At 44.5% G+C, this 24,491-nt stretch overlaps 1 protein-coding gene across 1 annotated transcript in view; it reads right to left on the bottom strand.

Moving 5' to 3' along the window:
• LOC143817720 (uncharacterized) overlaps positions 1–24,491 on the bottom strand; it is an 800,811-nt gene that overhangs the window by 34,537 nt on the left and 741,783 nt on the right. Inside the window, exon 2 of the mRNA XM_077299209.1 lies at positions 193–951. The gene's annotated coding sequence lies outside the window, so the exon portion shown is untranslated. The remainder of the gene's footprint in view (positions 1–192; positions 952–24,491) is intronic.

The following is a 24,491-nucleotide window of genomic DNA, read 5'->3' as shown; positions in this document are numbered from 1 at the left end:
TAACATTTCTCTCAAATTTCTGATATTTTTTATAAATAAACACAAAGCATATTGACCTAAATTTACCATTATCATAAAGTATAATGTGTCGTGAAAAAACAATCTCAAAATCACTGGGATATGTTGAATCGTTCCAGAGTTATTACCACATGAAGTGACATTGATCAGATTTCAAAAATTTGGCTCCGTCACTAAGGGGTTAATATGAGCTAATGTGGCCTACACAAATGTAAAGTGGTGTAACTGGTGTGTTTGGTGAACTTTATTATTTATTTATTTTTTGGGGGCTGAACTGACAACGGATAGAGCTGCAGTCACACGGAGACCGTGCAGACAGACGTAAACGGCGCTGCAAGGCCCAAAAACCCTCCTCTACGTTATCCTATGTAGTGTTTTTCCACAAGTTAGCTGGAGACGGGTGGAAAGACACTAATAGGAATTTTTTGAAAAAATGTGCAGCAGCCTGCACTACTTAAAACAAAATGAAAATTGATTTGGCGGTATGACGCAGTGAACAACCCTGAGCTGGAGACAACCAGGCTACGGCTGCTCACAGACTACAGGGCGAGCTGCAGTCACACGGAGACCGTGCAGACAGCCGTAAACGGCGCTGCAAGGCCCAAAAACCCTCCTCTACGTTATCCTATGTAGTGTTTTTCCACAAATTAGCTGGAGACGGGTGGAAAGACACTAATAGGAATTTTTTGAAAAAATGTGCAGCAGCCTGCACTACTTAAAACAAAATGAAAATTGATTTGGCGGTATGACGCAGTGAACAACCCTGAGCTGGAGACAACCAGGCTACGGCTGCTCACAGACTACAGGGCGAGCTGCAGTCACACGGAGACCGTGCAGACAGCCGTAAACGGCGCTGCAAGGCCCAAAAACCCTCCTCTACGTTATCCTATGTAGTGTTTTTCCACAAATTAGCTGGAGACGGGTGGAAAGACACTAATAGGATTTTTTTGAATAAATTAGCAGCAGACTACACTACTTGAAAAAAAAAAAACAAAAAGAACAGTATGAGGCAATGAACCACCCTCCCTGAACTGAATACAACCAGCTATGGATGGCCTATGTGGCTGCACTCAGACTAGAGAGTGGGCTGCACTCACACACACACACACACACACACAGACCTTGCAGATCGCTGTGAAAACAGCGCTACAAGGCAAAAGCAAGGTGAATAGTAGGTGAACACAGCGGTTGCTAAATTAGCCTTTGGAAAGCACAAAGAAGCAAATCGCTATCTCTAAACTGTCCCTCAGTCAGCAAACAGCGTCCTGTCACTAACTGAATTCACAGCAGAGTGATCGCAAAATGGCGCCAGCGACTTTTAAACTGCATCATGACATCATTTCAGCAGCCAATCACAGCCTTGCCAGTAGTTTCATGCCCTCCATGCTAAACAGGATGTGCCCACACTTGGAATCATTCTCATTGGCTGAATTTCTGCATTTTGAATCTTGGAACTTCCGATTCCGGTATCCGATACGCGGCAAGTATCGGAATCCCGGTATCGGAATTCCGATACCGCAAGTATCGGCCGATACCCGATACTTGCGGTATCGGAATGCTCAACACTACTCAGAACATGAAATGAGTTTCTCTACAAAAGTGAATGATGCAAGAAACCAGAATTTTGTGTTGATACTGGCATATTGACCACTCGCATTAGTGCGATTGGTCACCGCATAGCGTCATCAGGTCTATATACAACCTGGTGAAGCCATACTCAGTGCATTGCACCTGGAAGTAATGTAGGGAGAGTTACTGCTGGAGAAGGGACAATGTGTTATAGCGTTACAGTATATGCTGGTGCAATATTATGCCAAAAATACTTTTTACTGCTCATTCAAATAGATTATATTCTATAATAATACCGCTCTTAGCTGCAATTAGTTTAGGGTTAGCTGCTGGAGTAGGGGTAGCATATTAGAAGCATCTAGTCGAGGATAATTGGCCAACAGTCCTTGTGCTGCCAAGAAAAAGTCATTTCAGGGCCAATTTAAATAGATTAAATTCTACAATAATATCGCTTTTTGCTGCAATTAGGCTTGGGTTAGCTGGTGGAGTAGGGATACTGTATTAGAGACGTTTAGAGGTTCATTGTTCTACAGTCTTTGGTAGTGTTGAGCATTCCGATACCGCAAGTATTGGGTATCGGCCGATTCTTGCGGGTATCGGAATTCCGATACCGAGATCCGATACTTTTGTGATATCGGGAATCGGTATCGGGATTAATATCAATGTGTAAAATAAAGAATTAAAATAAAAAATATTGCTATACTCACCTCTCCGACGCAGCCTGCACCTTACCGAGGGAACCGGGAGCCTTCTTTGCTTAAAATGCGCGCGTTTACTGCCTTCCGTGACGTCATGGCTTCTGATTGGTCGCGTGCCGCCCATGTGACGGCGACGCGACCAATCACAACAAGCCGTGATGTAATTTCAGGTCCTGAATGCCTAATTCTAGGCATTCAGGATTTGAAAATTACGTCACGGCTTGTGATTGGTCGCGTGCCGCCCATGTGACGGCGACGCGACCAATCACAACAAGCCGTGACGTAATTTCAGGTCCTGAATGCCTAATTCTAGGCATTCAGGATTTGAAAATTACGTCACGGCTTGTGATTGGTCGCGTGCCGCCCATGTGACGGCGACGCGACCAATCACAACAAGCCGTGACGTAATTTCAGGTCCTGAATGCCTAATTCTAGGCATTCAGGATTTGAAAATTACGTCACGGCTTGTGATTGGTCGCGTGCCGCCCATGTGACCGCGACGCGACCGATCACAAGCCGTGACGTAATTTTCAAATCCTGAATGCCTAGAATTAGGCATTCAGGACCTGAAATTACGTCACGGCTTGTTGTGATTGGTCGCGTCGCCGTCACAAGGGCGGCACGCGACCAATCAGAAGCCGTGACGTCACGGAAGGCAGTAAACGCGCGCATTTTAAGCAAAGAAGGCTCCCGGTTCCCTCGGTAAGGTCCAGGCTGCGTCGGAGAGGTGAGTATAGCAATATTTTTTATTTTAATTCTTTATTTTACACAGTAATATGGATCCCAGGGCCTGAAGGAGAGTTTCCTCTCCTTCAGACCCTGGGAACCATCAGGGATACCGTCCGATACTTGAGTCCCATTGACTTGTATTGGTATCGGGTATCGGTATCGGATTAGATCCGATACTTTGCCGGTATCGGCCGATACTTTCCGATACCGATACTTTCAAGTATCGGACGGTATCGCTCAACACTAGTCTTTGGTGCTACTATGTTAAACCAACAGTCTTTTTCAGGGCTTATTCAAATAGATTATTTTCTATAATAATACCGCTCTTAGCTGCAATTAGTGTAGGGATAGCTGCTGGACTAGTGATATTGTATTAAAGGCATTTAGTCAGGGATTTATTTCCTTTCAGTCCTTTGTTCTTCCACCAATAGTCCTTTCAGGGCCAATTTAAATAGATTCTATTCTATAATAATACTGCTTTTAGATGCAATTAGTGTAGGGTTAGTTTCTGGCATATAGATAGCGTATTAAAGACATCTAGTCATGGATTATTGCTTTACAGTCCTTGGTGCTGCCACACACAACCAAAAGTCCTTTAAAGTCCTTTCACTGCAAGATTTAATATATTCTATAATAATACCTCTCTTAGCTGCAATTAATATAGAGATAGCTGCTGGAGAAGTGATAATGTACTAAAGGTGTCTAGTCAGGATGTTTTGCCTTACAGTCCTAGATGCAGCCTCGTAAAACTACAAGTCCTTTCAGTGGCAATTAAGTTAGATTCTATTCCATAATAATATTGCTTTAACCCTAGAACACATACCCATAGAAATCTACACATTCACGCACCTGGGGCCTTTTAGGCCTGTTTACAATTATCATGGAATAACTCAAATAAAAATACTTTTCAAAGTTTATTGCAAAGTAAGGATGCATTCCCACTAGCGCAGGGGTCTGCCAGGATGGGATATCGTAATGGATCTGACCTCCTGGTGACCCCAGCTAAGGCTGGCGGAATCCCGCTATTCCGGCAGCCTTAGCTGGAGTTACCAGGAGGTCAGATCCATTATGGATCCCCTTCTGGCGAACCCCAGCACTACTGGGAACACAGCCTAAGATGTGTATATTTCAAAACATAATTATGTGCATAAAACAACAAAAAAGTAAGAAAATGGGCATGTCAAATATAGGCATTCTATATGCAATTTTTTTATGAAAACATTTTTTGGTTATAGCAAACTTGGTGCAGGAATATTTATTTGTAACTTTACATATTCCCCCGACAATTCTCGCATATTATTTTTTAGGCTGAATGTTCCTTGCATACATTTTGTCCGCAAGTAGAACACAAATGCTCCGATTTTCTTCCCTTCTTTGCTGGACAAATATAGCAGCGCTTTCTTTTTTTTTCTCTTTGCTCTGGATGTTCCAGAAAGCGTATTCCACATCGGATCATTGCCTCCATAATTTGCCTTGATAAGCATATCATGCTGCTTCTCTCCATCATAGTAGGCATCAAAAGTTCATAAAGTTCTGTCAAAAATAGACATCTCTTGTCTTTCCTGTTGGCATGGAATTCTGTATTAGTTTGACAATAAACAATGTAGTGTGATGCACTGACCAATGGAACAGGTAGGGGGTGCTGCATGCTTTACCCGGTATGTGCACGGAGTCGTATTGAGGCCGTGAGAATCGACCTGCAGTGATGTCAGGATCACGTGACCAGCCCAGGTGATCCATTACTGTGGGTGTGCTTACGGGTACATAATGTGGCCAGGGTGTGGGTCACGTGGTTCCTGTGTGGTTCCAGTGTTTGGATCTGTTAGGTCCAAGTGCAAGGTCCTGGAAGCCTGTGTTGGAAGACCTGGGAGGAGGCTTCCTGGAAAGCACATGGTTTGGACCTGGTATCCTGTGGTGTTGGACTAAGTCCTGAATAGCACCCAGACAGGCCACATGCCTCTGTGGTTGGACGGTCCCAGGTGGGATGGACGTTCTGAAGACCACAGTGTGATCATGGTCCTGGACAGTCTGTGTTAGAAGCTCCTGTGAGTGGAGTCTTCTTGGAGCACCGGAGAGACTGTGGACCTGGATGATCGGTGTTGGGGAAGCTACCGGTCTTCGGTGGCTCTGGACTGACTGAGGTGTGCCGGCCAGGCAAGTTGGTAAACCCCGTAAGGCAGTTTCCCCAGGAGAGGGGTCTGACAAGGAGTCAGCAGAAGGAGCAGGAGCTCCCATAAGGTACCTCCATAAACTGTCGGTGCTTGTAACATGAACTGTGTGGTAACCCACGGCAACTGGTCAGTGAGGACCAGCGTGTTTAGTTACCACAGAATAAGGGCCTGAAACTTGAAGTGATGTCCGGGTTCAGTATGTAAATGGACTGCTCATGGTATGGTTTATGAGGCATAATAAACCGTATGGACTGTTTTGTTTTAAAAACCCGTGCCCGTGTGCTGAATATCGCGGCCAAGCGAGTGTCCCCCAACACACTCAGTAGGAATAGTCTTACATTTGGTGCTCGAATGCGGGCAACGATCCAGCACGCACATGTGGGAGTTAATTGCTGTAACTCGGCGGGGTTACGAAGCTGACAAGCGTCTGGCTGTAACTCGGCAGGGTTACGAAGGGGACAAGCGGCGTCCTGTGTATTGGCAGGTCCACAAAGTCGGCGGTAGAACCTTGTGAGGCATAGCTGCAAGTTCCAGCAAGAGGTTCCACAGCAGACGGAGCTGCAGTGGCTTGTGGTTGGCAGCCGGAGGTGCCGGTTGTATGTGACTGCAGCGGAAGCTGTGGCAGTACCAGCAGGAGCTGGTGTAGTGACATATAAAAGAAGAAAAAAAAAATTATTATTTTTTTCTCTCCCTTTTCCTCCAAGTTGTGCTGACTCTTAAAGGGCCAGTACAAGCCCAGAGACAAAGGGGTGTACTGTGTGAACTGGGGCCTGAGTGCCGTGGGGAAGTCCACGGGGTGTATCCCAGGGTGGGGAGTGTCCCTAATAGTGAGCGGTGACCCCAAATGGAGATGGTTGCCCAAAAGGGGTGGAGTCCCAGAAAGGGGCGGTAACCCGAACAGGGGTAATGGCCCAAAAAGGGGTGGAATCCCGAAGGGGGGCTGAATCCCGAACAGGGGTGGTGTCAAAAAGCAGAGCACTTGTCCGAAAAGGGGGTGGAGCCAAAAAAGGGGCGGCAATCAGTGAGGAGTCACGACTGTGTTCTTTTTGGCTGGATGGAGAGTGTGTGCGGGCGTTGATAGACCCGGGGAGAGAAGCGTCTTTGCTGAGAACCCTTCCAGGAAATTCTGTGTCACCTGGGGACACTAAATATCTCCAGGTAGCCACTATCTACATTGTCGCAGCGGAGGTTTCCACATACCATGAGGTGGCTGTAGTCCCGAACTTGCCGTGTCCTATGGTAATAGGACAAGATTTGGAAGCACTGTGGGAAAAGGGTGAAGTGTTTGTTGATATAATGTGGATGGGAGGTAGTAATGTTGAGAAGCCGCCCCCTAGAGTTGACAGTCCTAAGGTAGGCCTGACCAAGGGAAAAGGTGCGACTGCCCAACTAACTAACCTGACGTCACCTGAAGTGTGCCACAATACGGATGGTAGTGGTCTGGTGGATAAAACAAGTGGAGTTGACACCCAGACAGAGAGCGACACAGACTCTGGGGGTGACTGTGACAAGTCATGGTCAGTAACAAGCGCATGTGCCATGGTGACAGGTGGAGGACGGGGTCCAGGACCTGTGGTGACGGGTGGAGGACGGGGTCCAGGACCTGTGGTGACAGGTGGAGGATGGGGTCCAGGACCTGTGGTGACGGGTGGAGGACGGGGTCCAGGACCTGTGGTGACGGTTGGTGGTGACTCCCATTCAGACGGTGATGCCAGTGGGAAAGAGTGCAATAAGGTTGACTCAGGTACAAATGGCAAGTCTTCCTCCCGTCGCCGGAGACGTAAGAGAGGCGAAGGGGCTGAACCAGTTGTTCCATGTGAAGAATTGACGGAAGATGCCGAGGACCTGGGGTGTATGAAGTACTCTGAAGTCCCAGGGAAAAGGAACGAACCTAATGATGTCACCGCTGAGACCCAAGAGAGGGCTGACCCTGACAGTGCAGAGTCTGAGGGTGCAGAAGTGGAGGAGGCCACCAAGGAAGTGGTGCCTGAAGTAAATACCTCCTCAACTGATGGATGTTCCACCAATCCAGAGGGTGGGAAAAGCGAGATAGAATTGATTAAAGAGACGGTGAAAGACCATGTTGAACGAGAAAGGGTCCTGAGACAAGTGGCTGAGCACAGGGTGGATGAGCTGGAGAAGGAAGTCTCTGAGCTCAGAGGTCACCTGTTCACTTGGCAAAGTATGTATAAGACCCTAAAGGAAGACATTGTAGTGCTCAGAGAAGCACTAAAAGGCCCTCTACAAGAGAAAGAGGTGGTGGTCGCAGACTTCCCGTGCCAGTACCAGAGTGGTAATGAGGTGAAGCTGCTAATGCCCATCTTGACCAGGAGTCTGGAAGAGGGTAAAGCTGAAGAGGAGTTGGCGCTAAAAGCGGAACAAGATAGTCACCCAGTTGTGACAGGTGTCTTGATGGAAAGGTCCATGGCAAAGCAGGAGCCGTCCGTTCCTGAAGAAAGTGAGACTCCGCTCTTCAAGTGCGTAATAGATGTACCCGAAGAGGCACAAGATGCATGTACCAGTGAGGGTGTGCATGAGGCCTTTAAAAAGGCAGTAGAAGCGTGTAGTGTGCACTGGGCACTGGAGACGAAACAGTTGGTGGTACTGTCTACTAAGGAAGTCACAGTGAAGAGGGTGGCTGTCCTGAGGGACATGCACCTACAGTGCCTCCGCACGAAACAGATGATCCTGTTGAGGAATAATGAGGCCACTCGTTGTTTGGAGCAAGCCAGGAAAGCTCAAAGTTGTCTGGGCTTGGTAGAGGACACAGTCCAAGTGCCCAGAGCTCTGGTAGCGAAGCTCATTGGCAGATTTGGGAAAGTGATGCAGGAGATCGTGGATAAATCCGGTGTGAAGAGACTAAGGATTCCGGCTGATGACGAGGCCCAGGTGGGTGAAGATGAGATGGTGTCATTCCTGGTTGTCGGGTCCAAGGAGAGTCTAGGGAATATCCGGATGCTCCTGAGGTATTGCATGGCATACCTGAGAGAAGTAGAGCACCTAAGACTGTACAGACGGCAGGTCAATAAACAGCTGCAGAACCTAAGGTGGCGGCCGCCTTCTTCCCAAGGAAAAGGAAACAAAAGGGACCCTCCAAAGAATGGAGTGGCTGACCACCAAGGATGTTCAGAGAGACAAAGTGGTCGAATATCTGAAAGTGGCAGTTCTACTCACTGTACAAAGCTAAGGGGCATGAACAGTAGTAGACGTAGTGATGGAGGGTCAGACTCTGGTCAGTTGCTAGTCTCGACTGTAAGTGGGACTAATGACCGCACCAACCATGGGTGGCGACCCTGGAGAGAAAGGTCGAGTAAAGAGACAAACTTGACTAAAGGTTTGGTGACACAGACAGACTGTGACTTAAAGGCCAAAGCTCAAGGCCTACATGTTGACCGCTGGGCGCGGGGAAAACTCAACAACTGGATGGTTGTGTGTGATGCTCAAAACCGACTGAGATAGTTCTCTCGACTGGTAGGGCAAGGTAACGTGCGTGTCATATCTCGTGACCCCACGTGTATGACAGGTGTTCAACCCCACAAGCTTGAACAGAGGGGGGGATATGTGATGCAGTGACCCCTGTAACAGGTAGGGGGCGCTGCATGGTTTCCCCGGTATGTGCACGGAGTCGTATTGAGGCCGTGAGAATCAACCTACAGTGATGTCAGGATCACGTGACCAGCCCAGGTGATCCATTACTGTGGGTGTGCTTACGGGTACATAATGTGGCCAGGGTGTGGGTCACGTGGTTCCTGTGTGGTTCCTGTGTGGTTCCTGTGTGGTTCCAGTGTTTGGATCTGTTAGGTCCAAGTGCAAGGTCCTGGAAGCCTGTGTTGGAAGACCTGGGAGGAGGCTTCCTGGAAAGCACATGGTTTGGACCTGGTGGCCTGTGGTGTTGGACTAAGTCCTGAATAGCACCCAGACAGGCCACATGCCTCTGTGGTTGGACGGTCCCAGGTGGGATGGACGTTCTGAAGACCACAGTGTGATCATGGTCCTGGACAGTCTGTGTTAGAAGCTCCTGTGAGTGGAGTCTTCTTGGAGCACCGGAGAGACTGTGGACCTGGATGATCGGTGTTGGGGAAGCTACTGGTCTTCGGTGGCTCTGGACTGACTGAGGTGTGCCGGCCAGGCAAGTTGGTAAACCCCGTAAGGCAGTTTCCCCAGGAGAGGGGTCTGACAAGGAGTCAGCAGAAGGAGCAGGAGCTCCCATAAGGTACCTCCATAAACTGTCGGTGCTTGTAACATGAACTGTGTGGTAACCCACGGCAACTGGTCAGTGAGGACCAGCGTGTTTAGTTACCACAGAATAAGGGCCTGAAACTTGAAGTGATGTCCGAGTTCAGTATGTAAATGGACTGCTCATGGTATGGTTTATGAGGCATAATAAACCGTATGGACTGTTTTGTTTTAAAAACCCGTGCCCGTGTGCTGAATATCGCGGCCAAGCGAGTGTCCCCCAACACACTCAGTAGGAATAGTCTTACAGTAGCTATTGAGGGCTGACACATCAAGGATATTGGAAAATAGGGAATGCAGAATCCACACTCTTCCCAGCAATAGCAGCAATAGCAGAGTCATAAAAGTTCTTCCCCAGCAACAATACAGACAAAAAGACTGAGTATCACATGTAAACCTAGTACAGGCCTAAAAGGCCCCAGGTGCGTGAATATGGGGTAGTCCCAAAAAAAGGTTGTTATACAGAAATGTCTGTAACATAAAAATATATGAATAACTGGAAATCACTAACAACTATATACCTGAGGATTACCTAGATTTTCAAAATTCTAACTAAAGTACTTTTACAGAAAATAGAAAACAAGTAACCTGGCAGGCCTGTGAGGCCCCAGGTATGCGTTCTAGGGTTAAGCTGCAATTACTGTAGGGTTATAAATAAGGAATAACACAATAGAGGCTTCAGGTCAGACATTGCTGCCTTACATCTCTCTCAAAGGAGGACAGATGGAGTTTTTTTTAAAAAACGTACAAAAATCTTTATTGACACACTAATGAACATACAAAAAGACAGATAAAACCATGTGCTATAAAGGACACCACAAAAAGTGGTGGTGTTCAGTACAAAGTATAGCTCAATTCACAGAAACAAACTTAGCAATGGTAAGATGAGGACTTGCTGGTTCAGCTCAGAGAGTCAGATTACAATGCCCCCTGCTGTAAGGAAAAAGTGCCATCAGTAGTGTTGAGCGATACCGTCCGATACTTGAAAGTATCGGTATCGGATAGTATCAGCCGATACCCGAAAAGTATCGCATATCGCCGATACCGATACCCGATACCAATACAAGTCAATGGGACACCAAATATCGGAAGGTATCCTGATGGTTCCCAGGGTCTGAAGGAGAGGAAACTCTCCTTCAGGCCCTGGGATCCATATTACTGTGTAAAATAAAGATTTAAAATAAAAAATATTGATATACTCACCTCTCCGGAGGCCCCTGGACATCACCGCTGGTAACCGGCAGCCTTCTTTGCTTAAAATGAGCGCATTTAGGGCCTTCCATGACATCACTGCTTCTGATTGTCGCGTGCCGCTCATGTGACCGCCACGCGACCAATCACAAGCCGCGACGCCATTCTCAGGTCTTAAATTCCTAGAATGAGGAGTTTAGGGCCTATGAATGACGTCACGGCTTGTGATTGGTCGCGTGGCGGTCACATGAGCGGCACGCGACCAATCAGAAGCCGTGACGTCATGGAAGGCCCTAAACGCGCTCATTTTAAGCAAAGCAGGCTGCCGGTTACCAGCGGTGATGTCCAGGGGCCTCCCGAGAGGTGAGTATATCAATATTTTTTATTTTAATTCTTTATTTTACACAGTAATATGGATCCGATACCGATTCCCGATACCACAAAAGTATCAGATCTTGGTATCGGAATTCCGATACCGCAAGTATTGGTCGATACCCGATACTTGCGGTATCGGAATGCTCAACACTAGCCATCAGTCATCATACTATTCCTATGTCAGTACTAATGCCCAGGATTGCATGGTTTGTGGTCAAGAGAACAAGGTCCAAAACCGATCTGACATTACAATAATCAAAGGTTCCCCAAATTCATTTGTGTGATGCACAGTCAGAAAATCATCTTACCCAGTACTAAAATGCCAGCACCTAAACCCTGACGCGCGTTTCGCTGTTCGTTGACTCTGCTTCCTCAAGGGGGACTACTATTCTTAGTTAGGCTGCAGGACCTTTTATCTCCATAGTAACAAGTCATGTGATAATCACATGACCGGCCTCGCATGGTAATGTATTAGTGGCAGGACCTTTCATCTCCATGGTAACAAGTCAAGTGACAATCACATTATTGGCCTTGCATGGTAATGTATTAACTGCGCATGCGCCTGCAGCCCAAACAGCGCCGCACCCACGCCACCTGGCAAACTCCCCAGACCCGTGAGCGGGGACACGGCGATTGCCAAAGCCCCCGATCGGGTGTCCGAGACATCAAGCTGCCGGATGGCAAGGGTCAGCAGCACTAGGCAAGCCGGCACACGGGCACCACCACCATGGAGCCTGGAGGATATGTAAGTGTGGGAGATATCACCTGTGTATGACACTATAATCATATACCTAGTCAATGCAATAATATTAAAACAATTACAGTATAAAAGCCCCACAAATATTCCTCTTCACAGGTAATCAATATCATGTGCTGAGACGAGTTCTTCTTAGCCATAGATGATAGTCACATAACATTTTAGACATTTGACAATGGAGATAATAACCATCCATCAATCTGCAGAAGACTAAAATTAGATGAACCAAATATAAAAAAAAGAATTAATGTATAACAAAACAATAAATTAAAAACATTTAAAAGATAAAGATGGACTGGGTGACGACTTACAGCTACTTAAAAAAAAGGGTGCAAAATTCAATGATTCACTTAAACCATAAGGTTTCATGGTTCCCAGCCTAACGGTCCATTGTAAATCTCATCTTGCAAGGAGTTGCTTTATATTCCCACAGCGTATCCCCCCATATCTATCCCTCGAACCATAAATTCTGTGGGATCACAGTTGTGGGTCAACTTAAAGAGCCTTGGGATGGTATTTAATTTCAGTGGATTCACTGTAGTCATTGCTGCACCAATGTCCCACACATGCTCCCTAACTCTCACCCGTAGCTCTCTAGAGGTAAGTCCCACATATATAAGTGCGCAGCTGCATGTTGCATAATATATCACATTTGTGCTGCTGCAATTGATATATTCCCTAATGTCAAAATTCCTTTTACCATCAGCTGAGTGATAGGTGGAGCTGCGAAGGACATTGGCAAAATGGCCACAACTAAAGCACCCCTTCATTGTTCTTCTTGCCCCAAAACGCTCATCGGGTTTTGGGTGCTGACATTTTAGTACCAGGTAAGATGATTTTCTGACTGTGCATCATTCAAATGAATTTGGGGAACTTTGATGATTGCAATGTCAGAGTGGTTTTGGACCTTGTGCTCTTGACCACAAACCATGCAACCCTGGGCATTAGTATAGACATAGTCATAGTATAATGCACTTACAGCAGGGGGCATTGTAATGTGATTCTCTGAGCTGAACCATCATCTTACCATTACTAAGTTTGTTACTGTGAATTGAGCTATACTTTGTACTAAATGCCACCACTTTTTGTGGTGTCCTTTATAGCACATGGTTTTATCTGTCATTTTGTATGTTCATTATTGTGTCAATAAAGATTTTTGTACATATTTTTTTTTAAAAACTCCATCTGTCCTCCTTTTTGAGATATGTGTTTTTGGTGTAATATGTAATCAATTGTGTCACTTTTGGCTAAATATAAGTCTGGGTTTTGTTGTATTGATTGTTTCCTTACAGTCCTTGGTGTTGGTGCTACGTTAAAAAAAAATTGCATTTCATTGCTTATTCTAATATATTCTATTCCTGATAATACCGCTCTTAGCTTCTGGTGTAGGGATAGTGTATTAGAAGCATTAGGCAGTGATTATTACCTTACAGTCCTTGCTGCAGAATAAAAATCTATAGAGGGCTACATCTAATCTATTTTTTTTCATATTAATAATGCTGTCACTGCATTTAATGTAGGGCAAGGTGCTAGATGAGGGATAGTTTTGAGTTAGAAAAGGATGAGAACAAGAAAAAGAAGAAACCATAAACCTTATACATTTTTTGGGTGGGAAGGGACCAATGGACATACACTAGAAAAAAAAGAACACCTAAACCTTGGCCTGGGAACTAGCTCCATGTCTGTGTGCTTTGGTGAACAGTTGTCAGCCTTCTCCCTCTGGCCACACCATTGCCTCTTACTGTCTGTTACATTGATGCTGATCCTGCCACCTCTGCACTGTGGTTCATGCTCTGCCTGGCACTTTTCCAGGTTGGGTCAATGACTTCATCATCCACCACGTCATCTTCCACTTCCGCATTCTGGTCCTTCTCCTGATTTGTTGACTTAAAGTGAACCTGTCAGGTCCCCCGTGTCCCAAAAACACCAACAGTTGTGACTGCATATGTAAACACCCTGTTAGGAGTCGAGTTTCCTCTGCTGCACAGGGGGAATCTTGATCCGTGTCTGCTGCGGTCTCCCATTCTCCATCGGCCGCAGTGGAGCCTGCTCAGTGGAGACATCAGTCCCAGCGTCTCACTGAGTCTGATTCTGTGCAAAGGGTTATTGCTGCCTCTACAGGCTCTGCTATTGTACCCTGCACTGATCTACGGCGAACAGGCTTTTCTGGGACTAAGTCCTGCTTTGCACACACTGAGCATGCCCAGGGTAAGATCTCTCAGTGGAGATCAAGGGTCACATGTTCAGGTACTGCAGCCAAATCTATTGGTCTTTCTAGGAAGAACAGGCTCTGTAGCAGTCTCTCATTGGTCCTCTTTAGGAAGGTCTTGTACGTGCTGCAGCTATTTAAGGCTCTCATGGCCGCACGGCCATGCGCTAGTATCTTCTAAAGTTACATGCTTTGCGCCACTGTGGTCATATGCGTAAATGTGTTCAGGGACCCAGCTGAAATAAGCCCCTAGAATGCTGGCACCTCCGGCGAGGAGTGTTGTGTGCATGCATGACCACTGACTGCTCTCTTCTGGGCAGTTAGCCTGTGTCTCTGTGAGAGTTAACAGGGCACAGAGCTTTGCTTTCTCGGCCACTCTGTGAAGCTAACAGAGCTGGTTAATACCGCCATATTGTGCCGCCATTTACTTAGCGGCAGGATATTTCCTGCACGGTGGATCCCGGGTTGTGAACGCACCAATCACATCAATAAATATATTCGGTGCGTTCCGCAAACCCTAACACACCCTGCCTAACAGTCCCTATATACATTACATACATTATTTATAAAGTCCATTTATGATATGTAAATAAGGGCATTGACTACTCAATGGGGTGTATTGTCCCCAAAATACTCAGCCCACTAAGCATTTTATCACGTCCATTTGGGCGTGTTTACATAACTTACATGCATGATCGGAAGTCTTCATGCACTTTTTATCATGCACAGTGCGCCTCTCTGAAGCTGTAATGCAGTGAATGAAAGTCTGATTTGGCTGAAGTCTGTGGTGACTAAAATTATGAGTGAGGGCTGCATAATGGCCCTCCAAAATTTGTGAGGGCCACCTGATGTCCCTCTAAATATAAAACTGAGTTTCACCTCTTGGCCCTCCAAAATGTATGACTGATGGTTTCCTGATGACTTTCCAAAATTTATCTCTTAAGGCCACTTGATCGCCCTCAAAAAATTTGGAGCGAGGGCTGCATGATAACCCTGTTCATACAGTGTAGAAAAAGGAGAAGGATGAGAAAAATAATAAACCATGAACTGTATACCATTTTGTGGGGAAGAATGAGGTGAATAGGAATACACTAGAAAACTGTTATTTCCCCAGGATTGGATGGAGAAGAATCCACCATATGGTTCATGAATTTTCATTGGCAAAGGTCTCCAAGGAGAAAAAAAATGTTTTGAAACCCCTGCTTCAAACTGTTTCAAGCCTCGGGGCTACCTGATGCACAGGAGGAACTGCTGGCCACAGTAGCTGGAGCAAAATTGGGGTTGAATGCTTGAAAGTCCTTGTTGTGCCAGTTGTACCTTGAGTAGTGGCCTCAGAATGTGGGACTCCTTGTTTTTGGTTACAGAAGTCTCACTCCTTCTAAATGTAAATGTTTTCTGAGGCTCTACTCTATGTGTGTTCCAGGGTGTATTGGAGTGTCTCATTCTAATTTTTGGAAGAATTTGCACTTAGTGCATATGCTTTACCAGTCTAGGAGTACCACTCCTTTCAAATAGGTTAAGCAATTATTTCTGAGGCCACGTGTATTCCAGGGTGTATTTTAATCCCTCCTTCAATTTTTGATAAGCCTTGCACTTAGTGCATAGGCCTCATCAGTCAAGGAGTCCCACTCCTTACAAATGGGACAAAATTTCATAAATCTTATGCACAAGATTCCTTTTTATTCCTGACTGAAATAGAAAACTGCTGAACTTCAGCATTTTTGCAGTGTTTTTTCACCATTGAAAGCAATGAGAAAGTGCAAAAGCGCTACTTGTGAGCATAGTCTAAAGAGTGGAGGAGGCAGTTTTCTCTGTTTTTAATTTTGCCATATTTATAAGTCATTACACAGGTGAGAAAGTTTCCTAACATTGTTTACTGTAAAATCCATTTTATCTTTGTTTTGTTGTGGTTTATGGTCAGTCCTTAACCCCTTCCCGACATCGGACGTACTATACCGTCCGATGTCGGGTCCCCTGCTTTGATGTGCGCTCCGGCGGTGAGCGCACATCAAAGTCGCGACATGTCAGCTGTTTTTTACAGCTGACATGTGCATGCAATAGCGGCGGGTGAAATCGCGATCAACCGCTGCTATTAACTAGTTAAATGCCGCTGTCAAACGCAGACAGCGGCATTTAACTACCGCATCCGGACGGGCGGCCGGAAATGAGCACATCGCCGACCCCCGTCACATGATCGGGGGTCGGCGATGAGTCAGGAAGGTAACCATAGAGGTCTTTGAGACCTCTATGGTTACTGATCGCCGGTGGCTGTGAGCGCCCCCCTGTGGTCGGCGCTCACAGCACACCTGCATTTTAGCTACATAACAGCGATCTGATGATCGCTGTTATGTAGCAGAGCCGATCGGGCTGTGCCTGCTTCTAGCCTCCCATGGAAGCTATAGAAACATGGCAAAAGTTAAAAAAAAAAGTTAAAAAAAATGTAAAAAAAATAAAAAAAATATAAAAGTTTAAATCACCCCCCTTTCGCCCCAATCAAAATAAATCAATAAAAAAATATCAAAGCTACACATGTTTGGTAACGCCGCGTTCAGAATCGCCCGATCTATCAATAAAAAAAAAGCATTAACCTGATCGCAAAACGGCGTAACGAGAAAAAAAATCGAAACGCCAGAATTACTTTTTTTGGTCGCCGCAACATTGCATTAAAATGCAATAACGGGCGATCAAAAGAACGTATCTGCACCGAAATGCTATTATTAAAAACGCCAGCTGGGCACGCAAAAAATAAGCCCTCACTCGACCCCAGATCACGAAAAATGGAGACGCTACGGGTATCGGAAAATGGCACAATTTTATTTATTTATTTTTTTGCAAAGTTTGGAATTTTTTTTCACCACTTAGGTAAAACATAACCTAGACATGTGAGGTGTCTATGAACTCATACTGACCTGGAGAATCATAATCGCCGGTCAGTTTTATCATTTAGTGAACCTAGCAAAAAAAACAAACAAAAAACAAGTGTGAAATTGCACTTTTTTTGCAATTTCACCGCACTTGGATTTTTTTTCCTGTTTTCTAGTACATGCCATGGTAAAACCAATGGTGTCATTCAAAAGTACAACTCGTCTTGCAAAAAATAAGCCCTCACATGGCCAAATTGACAGAAAAATAAAAAAGTTATGGCTCTGGGAAGGAGGGGAGTGAAAAACGAAAATGGAAAAACGAAAAATCCCACGGTCATGAAGGGGTTAAAAGTGGAGTGATACTCTGACAATATTATTCAATGCAGCAACCTGTGAGTTAGAGATGCATCCAGACATCTTTCCCATGTTGTTCCCATGCCATTTGAGCACTTCTTCCATCCAGTTCATTGATTTTACTGTCCTCCACACCACCTGGGAGGGTATTCTGGAAATGTGCTCAATTTTCCAATTGACTTCCATTATACTTGTTATCCGAGATGAGCAGTCCGACGTGCTCGATTTGAGTAATGAACACACAAGCATTTAGTGCTTGCTCAACACTAACCAAGATATAAACAGAAAAATAAAATTCCTTGTCAAACTATGAGTAATGTTGTGAATCTGCTTTTGGGCTCCTTCTGGTGGTGGCTAGTGGTACTGGTGACTCGGGTGTGTTTTCTTTCTCAGTTCACCTGTTTTCATCAGTAGTGGGGAGTTCCTATTTATTCCTGCTCTTCAGTCATTGCCTTGCCGGCCATCAATGTAACCAGAGCCTTTCTGTTGCATGTTCCTGCTCCTAGACTACTGATCAGCTAAGTTGGACTCTTAGTCCTAAGTTTGTTTGCATTTTTTGTTCCAGTTTACAGTTATATCTTTCTCTGTAGCTGGAAGCTCTTGTGGGCTGAAATTACCACTCCGGTGTCATGAGTTGACACATGAGTCTTAAAGTAATTTCAGGATGGTATTTTAAAAGGGTTTTCAGCTGACCGTGCAGTTCCCTTTTGTATCTTTCTACTATCTAGTAAGCGGACCTCGCTTTGCTGAACCTACCTTCATACTGCGTATGTCTTTTCCTCTGAACTCACCGTCAATATATGTGGGGGGCTTCTGTCTCCTTTTCGGGGGAATTTCCCTAGAGGTAAGCCAGGTCTGTTTTTTCCTCTACTAGGGTTAGTTAGTCCTCCGGCTGGCGAGAGACGTCTAGGGATAAAACGTAGGCACGCCCCCCGGCCACTATTAGTTGTGTGGTAGGTTTAGCTCACGGTCAGCTCGAGATTCCATCACCCAAGAGCTCGTCCGTTATTTATGTGTCCTGACGTTCCCCTGCCATTGGGAACCATGACAGAGTAACCTTTAACAGCCATTCAGCAAAGTGTCAGCAAACTTGAAGACCATGTCACCATTGTAAAACAATGAAACTTTGAAAGGGACTAGTGATGAGCAAACCTAAACTGTAAAGTGCCGAACTCCAAACATGTTTTTTTTTTCTTGTTGGGTGCCGAATAAAGTTTTCTTGAAAAGCTGCAGCATAGGTGATCAACAAGTTTTTAGGCTGTGGGCACTTTCGCAGCAATCACAGCCATGCCAAGTATTGGCATGGCTGGAATTGAACTGCACCACCCGTCACCTGGCTGTATAACTGCCAGATTACGAATCACACTGCCATTGTGCTCTGACTAGTGTAGGGACAGGATGCAGTTCAAGTGAGGGACAGTGTAAACGAAAGCAATAAATATTTAAAAAAGACTTAGGGCCCCATCTATTTTTAATAATCAACCAAGGGAAAGCAGACAGCTGTGAGCTTGTCTTATTATGAATGAAAGAGGTCAATATCATCGCCCTTGAGACATTATCGGGAGTGACCTGAGGAACGTCATTCACAGAACAATGCTCCATACATTGCAGTAGTGAATCACTGGACTTTGTGGGAACACAATGGATTTAGTATGAACTGAGAGGATTCTTTTTTAATAATAAATAAGTGGACCAGGCAGGTGACATTATGTAGCTGATGTCAACCTCAAAAACTATTACCCCAGTTACCACGGCACCAGGACTATTAATTTCAGCCCTCATGTGTCTAGTGGGGTCCCACCTATTTTTAATAACAAGCTAAGGCAAAGCAGACAGCTGGGGGCTGATATTAATTAGCTGGGAAGACCAATTTGTTTTACCTTGGCTTGTTATTAAAAATAGGAGGGACCCATGCCATTTTTAAAATGTATTCATTTATTAACAAGTGCAGTAAACTCAGTAAACTACACACGCAAGGCACTGATCCACTCCTCCACCTAGACCTCTGCCTTCAGATTCAACATTATTATTTTTTATATTTTTTACTTTATGTTATTTTAGGTAATTTCACAATCCACATTTGTTTGCAGGGCAATTGTCCTGCTTCTACCCCTATTTTGCTTCCTTTTTCAGACCTCTATCCCTTACTATGACCAGTTTACAGCACCAAAGTTTGGGTCACAATTGGCTTCTATAGGGTTCAGGTTCAAGTTCTGGTCAAGTTCTCGTAGCCAAACCAAACTTTGGACTGAAGTTCAGCTGAACACTATGAATTCAAACATCCACATGTCCACTCATCCCTACTTACAAATAATAATTATAACTAAAATAAAATGTACGGTATTTGAATTCACATGCTTTAGCTTAATAAAGGTACATATTCAATTAAGTATTTATTAGAAAAAAACTTTTGTAGTTATTATTCTCTGCAAAAACAATTAAAAGTTCTAAAAAACAGTTCAAAGACTTGAAATCCAGGAATAAATTAATGACAAACAGCAGAATAACCAACCACTTGAGATTCAATAATTTTCTTAGTTATTGTCTTTAGGTATAATCCATTTAACTGAAAAATAGGATTCTAAATCGATCACTTACAATTTATAATACACTATTAACATTCAAGCACCAAGGGACAAAATCAATACTACAATATCTTGTATTTTATGGAATTCTTTAATGCAAAATTAGATGTTATATAAATATGAATTACAGACTCCTTCAGTGAAAAGTGAAATATTATCTTTAAAATATTTTTTTCATAAATTGTTTCAAAATAGTTAGTTACAGCATAACTGGTCCAAAAAAATGGAGTAATGATAAATACACATAAGTGGCAACCTATTTATGATAATGGAAATTTAACATATAGATTTTGGTGCATTTTTTTCCTTATCCATTTTCACTTTATGATGAAAGGATGGACATATGCAATGATACTTTATACACAAAAATAAAAGTGTTGATAAACAATACTTTTGTGCCTATATCTTGATGCTACATACTAAAATTCAAGAGTTAAAAGTATTATTTTTTAAATTTCTAGTTTTAATAATGATTTGTAATTCAGGCCGACTTTAAAATAGTTTTACACTACCACTGCGAATCTGTGAAGTACAATTTTTTATTATCATGTACTTATGGGGAGCAAACACCTCAAAACACGTGCCTGCAAAAAGAGCATCTGGTTTGGCTTTTATCCTAAGTCATGTGGCAAAGCTTTGTAATGTCACATAGTGGCAAAGGACTGTGGGCAACCACCTGATCCCTAGAACTATGGGTGCCTAAGGATATCACTGTCCCCCAGATTACCCTGGATGGTGGTGATGCCTGGGTCTCCTACCTTGCAATGCTCTTAATCCTTATATGTTCTCTCCCCCACAAAGGGAAGTGTGAGGCCGAAGTGTATTGAAAAAGACAAACCATACAGACAGGGGAAAAAAAGAAAGGGATAAAAGAAAACAATCATATAAATACACTCACAATACAACAGAGTGGGAAATAGGGGAGGATTAGGATTATAAACCAAATGAGAGAGGTTAAGGATAAACACGCAAACCAACACCATGCAGAAACCTCCTGAAAAACTCTCCAACTGTCTACTCCAAACACTGAACTTCTCATTCAACTCCAAACCAGGAAGTGGAAATACTATCAGTGGCAACTCCCAAGTGCCAGTGTCAAGCATACATACCAGAGGGGAGTGGCAACCACAGAACAACTGAGACAATTCAGGGTGGAGAGCTCCAGGAGATCAACTGAACTAATTAAACCATTGCAATGACAAAGCAAGGAAAACCTGCACTTTTTAATAGGATGGTAAAGCAGTTCTAATCAACGCAGGAGTTTATGTAACCAGACGGCGTGATGTTTTTGTTCCTCTCTGTTGCAGTATCCCAGTGACAGTACCCCCCTCCTAAGAGGGACTTCCAAAACCTCAGTACCAGATTTATGGGGATGTGAACGTGAAAAGACTTTACCAACCTGATCTCATGAATGTCAGATGCTGGTACCCACATTCTCTCCTCAGAACTGTAATCCTTCCAATGTACCAAATATCAGAGTACAAAGTGAGAATCAATAATCTTTGCTACCTGGAATTCCAGATTCCCATTAACAATGAGCAGGGAATGTGGTAGTGTAGATGGTTCAGAGGAACCAATATATTTTTTGAGAAGTAATCGGTGAAACACATTATGAATCTTTAAAATGGGTGCAAACAAGGCAAAACACTACTGGCTAAATGACAACTATCTTATAGTGGCCAAGGAACCTGTGTCCCAGTTTCCAAGAAGGAAACTTCAACTTAATGTTCTTCAAGGACAACCACACCAAATCAACAACACACAGATCCGGACCCACTAAGCGTCTCCGATCAACAATATTCTCATATTTGGACCCGATCTTGCTCAAATTATTAAGAACACCTTTCCACACTGATGTAATAGACAAATAATATAATAATTTCTCCTCAGACATTCTTGAAGAACGATTCCTATTGAAGGAGCAGAGTTGATAATGAAAACCATATGCCCCAAAGAAAGGAGACTTGACAGTAGATTCAGAACAATGGTCATTCACAGCGATCTCAGAGAAAAATAAAGAAACCAAATACTCCTAATTCTCAGACACAAAGCATCTAATATATATCTCAAGATTCTGATTTATACATTCAGTTTGCTCATTAGACAGTGCATGAAAGGTGAATGAAAATAAAAGATGAATCCCTAAGGCCGGTTTCACATTTGCGGTTGTGTCCGCAGCGTTTCTTCTGCAATTATCCGCATGTGTTGTGCATTTCTATATTTAACATTAGAGACGCATGTGTCTGCGATCGGTTGCGTTTTGCAGCATTTGACGACGCATGCGTTGTTTCGTTGTCTGTGGTTTGGCGCGGTAAACGCTACATGTAGTAATTTTAGAGGCGTCAATTTACCGCCTAGAAATGTATGCAGTTGTTAGCGGATGGAATGTGGCAAAAAAACGCATTGCTGTCTATGTGAACGCATGCGGCCGCAAGCATAAGTATACCTGGCTGACCATTTACTGTATCCTCACTTTCATATTCTTGAATCTTCCTTTCTTTACTTTCCTCCTTCTTTACAATTTTCTTCTGGACTCCTTTTTTTATCTTGACTTTCATTAGTCATGCCATTTCTCTGCCTCTGTTTTCTTTGTATTCCTTATGTTAATGTATCCAACATTAATGTCATTATTTATTTTTTAGATTCTAGAACGGGATGAGGACCTCATTGACAACAATATCCTCATCTCCCTGGTCCATGAGCGAGTCCCGTTGTGGGACACCCGGGTTCCCCAGCACTCGGACAATGCGACGATCCGGCAGCTATGGAATGAGGTGGCCAAAGCTATGTGGGATGGCTGGGACAACGCCCCGACTTGTGTCTGAAATGCATTTTGTAAGTAATGCAATGCAGTGTGATGCAACAGAGACCTTGGCAGTGCTCACTAAACTGTGTGTGATGACAGAAACTCTCAGGAGTTTCTCTCATCACACACAGTTGTGTGAGCACAGCCAAAAGTCCATTGTCTAACCATTATTTTTTGTTTTTTCAACAGTGCTCAAAGTCAAAAAACATTGGCGTTCGATTAAGGACTGCTTCAACAAGGACCCTCTTCAAGAGAGCCGTGTTCCCAGTGGTTCTGGAGCAAGGATTCGAAAATATAAATACCACCACATTCTGGCATTTTTAAGACCGGTCCTTGCCCAGAGAACATAAATATTTTTTCGGTGTATTAGGTTGTGTTGTATTGCCATAATCTGTATGTTTCTATTTCACAGGAGTTGGCGTTTTGTAAATTTTTGGTATTAATTTTTTTTCTTTTTTCACAGGACATGCAGTAGCACTGTTGACCCAGGTTCTGGAGCGGTCCTTCATCAGACAGCCACGGACCCATCCCAGCCATCTAGCAGCACTGCAGCAAGTGGCCCTGCAACACTAACTGGAGACCAGGAAGCTGGTCCATCAGGTGTTCCCCTTTCCCAGTCCTCTGCCTCTGCCCCTTTTTTTTGGGCTACTCCCGACAGTGGCAGAGGGCATTGGACAGGTCATTCATGCCTGACTTTTTGCACTTGAGCTCGGTTTTTCACGATGGACTCAAGCCTTTGGGTGACCGCCTGGATACTGCCATTAGCCATATGAATACACATATCCAGGAGGTCACCAAAAGCCTTAACCAAGTAAAAGCTGACCTCCAGAGGCCAGCACATCATTTTTTTAATCAAATTGAACAGGGCATGCCGGAACACCTTACTCTTGATCTCCAGCTTAGTGTCATGCAGGCCTGCAATGCTGCTTACATGCAGGCTATGCAGCAGAGTCGGTATTTTCAGCAGACAGTTGCAGCATATCCACCTGTGCCTACACTGTCATGCTTGACCTCAATGCCGACCTCTGCTGCATACCACTGCATGGCCACCTCCATTCCAATCACTGCTGGACTCCACTACAGCACCACCACCATGCCGAGTGCTGTAGGACAGCCCACCACCACCACCATGACAACTGCTGCTCCTGCTTGGACCTCCTCCACTGACACCACCATGCAGCAGCAGGACCCTGGCATTGCCTTACACTGCACCACCATGATGCAGCAGGACCCTGACATTCCCATCCGCTCCGCCACTATGATACAGCAGGACCCTTGCATGGCCTTCCAAACTCCTACCACAACCATGCAGCAGCAGCAGCAAGACAAAGACAGTGACAGTTTGGTCACTATGACCAGGCCACAAGAAATGAGCCCGCCAAGGCTCCCCAGACCGCAGCGCTGATCCCAAAAAGGGAAAAAAGCGGACTATTTTTATTCCTCCCCCTCACCTCACAATGTGTCTGTTATGCCAGGTTTGTCTCACCCTTCCAGTGTGTCTCAGGCCTCTCATGCGTCGAGCCCCATCCCCGATCTGCCAGTAATTTAAATGCTCCTTCTCCTGCCACCCCTGCGTCATCCACAGTGAGTCACAGCTACATATCCCCCGTTTCCAGCACTCTACCCCAAGCAGGCGCAGTTAATTTTTTTTTTTTTTCTATAAAAATAAATCATAATGTTTTTTGCCCCCCAAAATGTTTGGTTAATTGTGTATTCTGCCGCCGGCAACACACACCGTGCGCCAAATAAAAAACTGAGCCGCATACTCTATTTTTTTGCCCACATCATAGCTCCAGTAGTTAGCAAGTACAACACTGCAGATGTGTGTATCTTTAGTATAGAGATATGAGGTGGGCCAAAAAATGTATACTTGTATTTTATCCATAATCACTTCCTTCTGCTAAGTCTGTGACTAGTGTTGCAGACTGA

The sequence above is a fragment of the Ranitomeya variabilis genome, chromosome 3 (genome assembly GCF_051348905.1).
Source record: "Ranitomeya variabilis isolate aRanVar5 chromosome 3, aRanVar5.hap1, whole genome shotgun sequence".
NCBI lineage: Eukaryota > Metazoa > Chordata > Amphibia > Anura > Dendrobatidae > Ranitomeya > Ranitomeya variabilis.
Note: the sequence above shows the minus strand (reverse complement) of the source record. Positions and strands in the feature narration are given on the sequence as shown.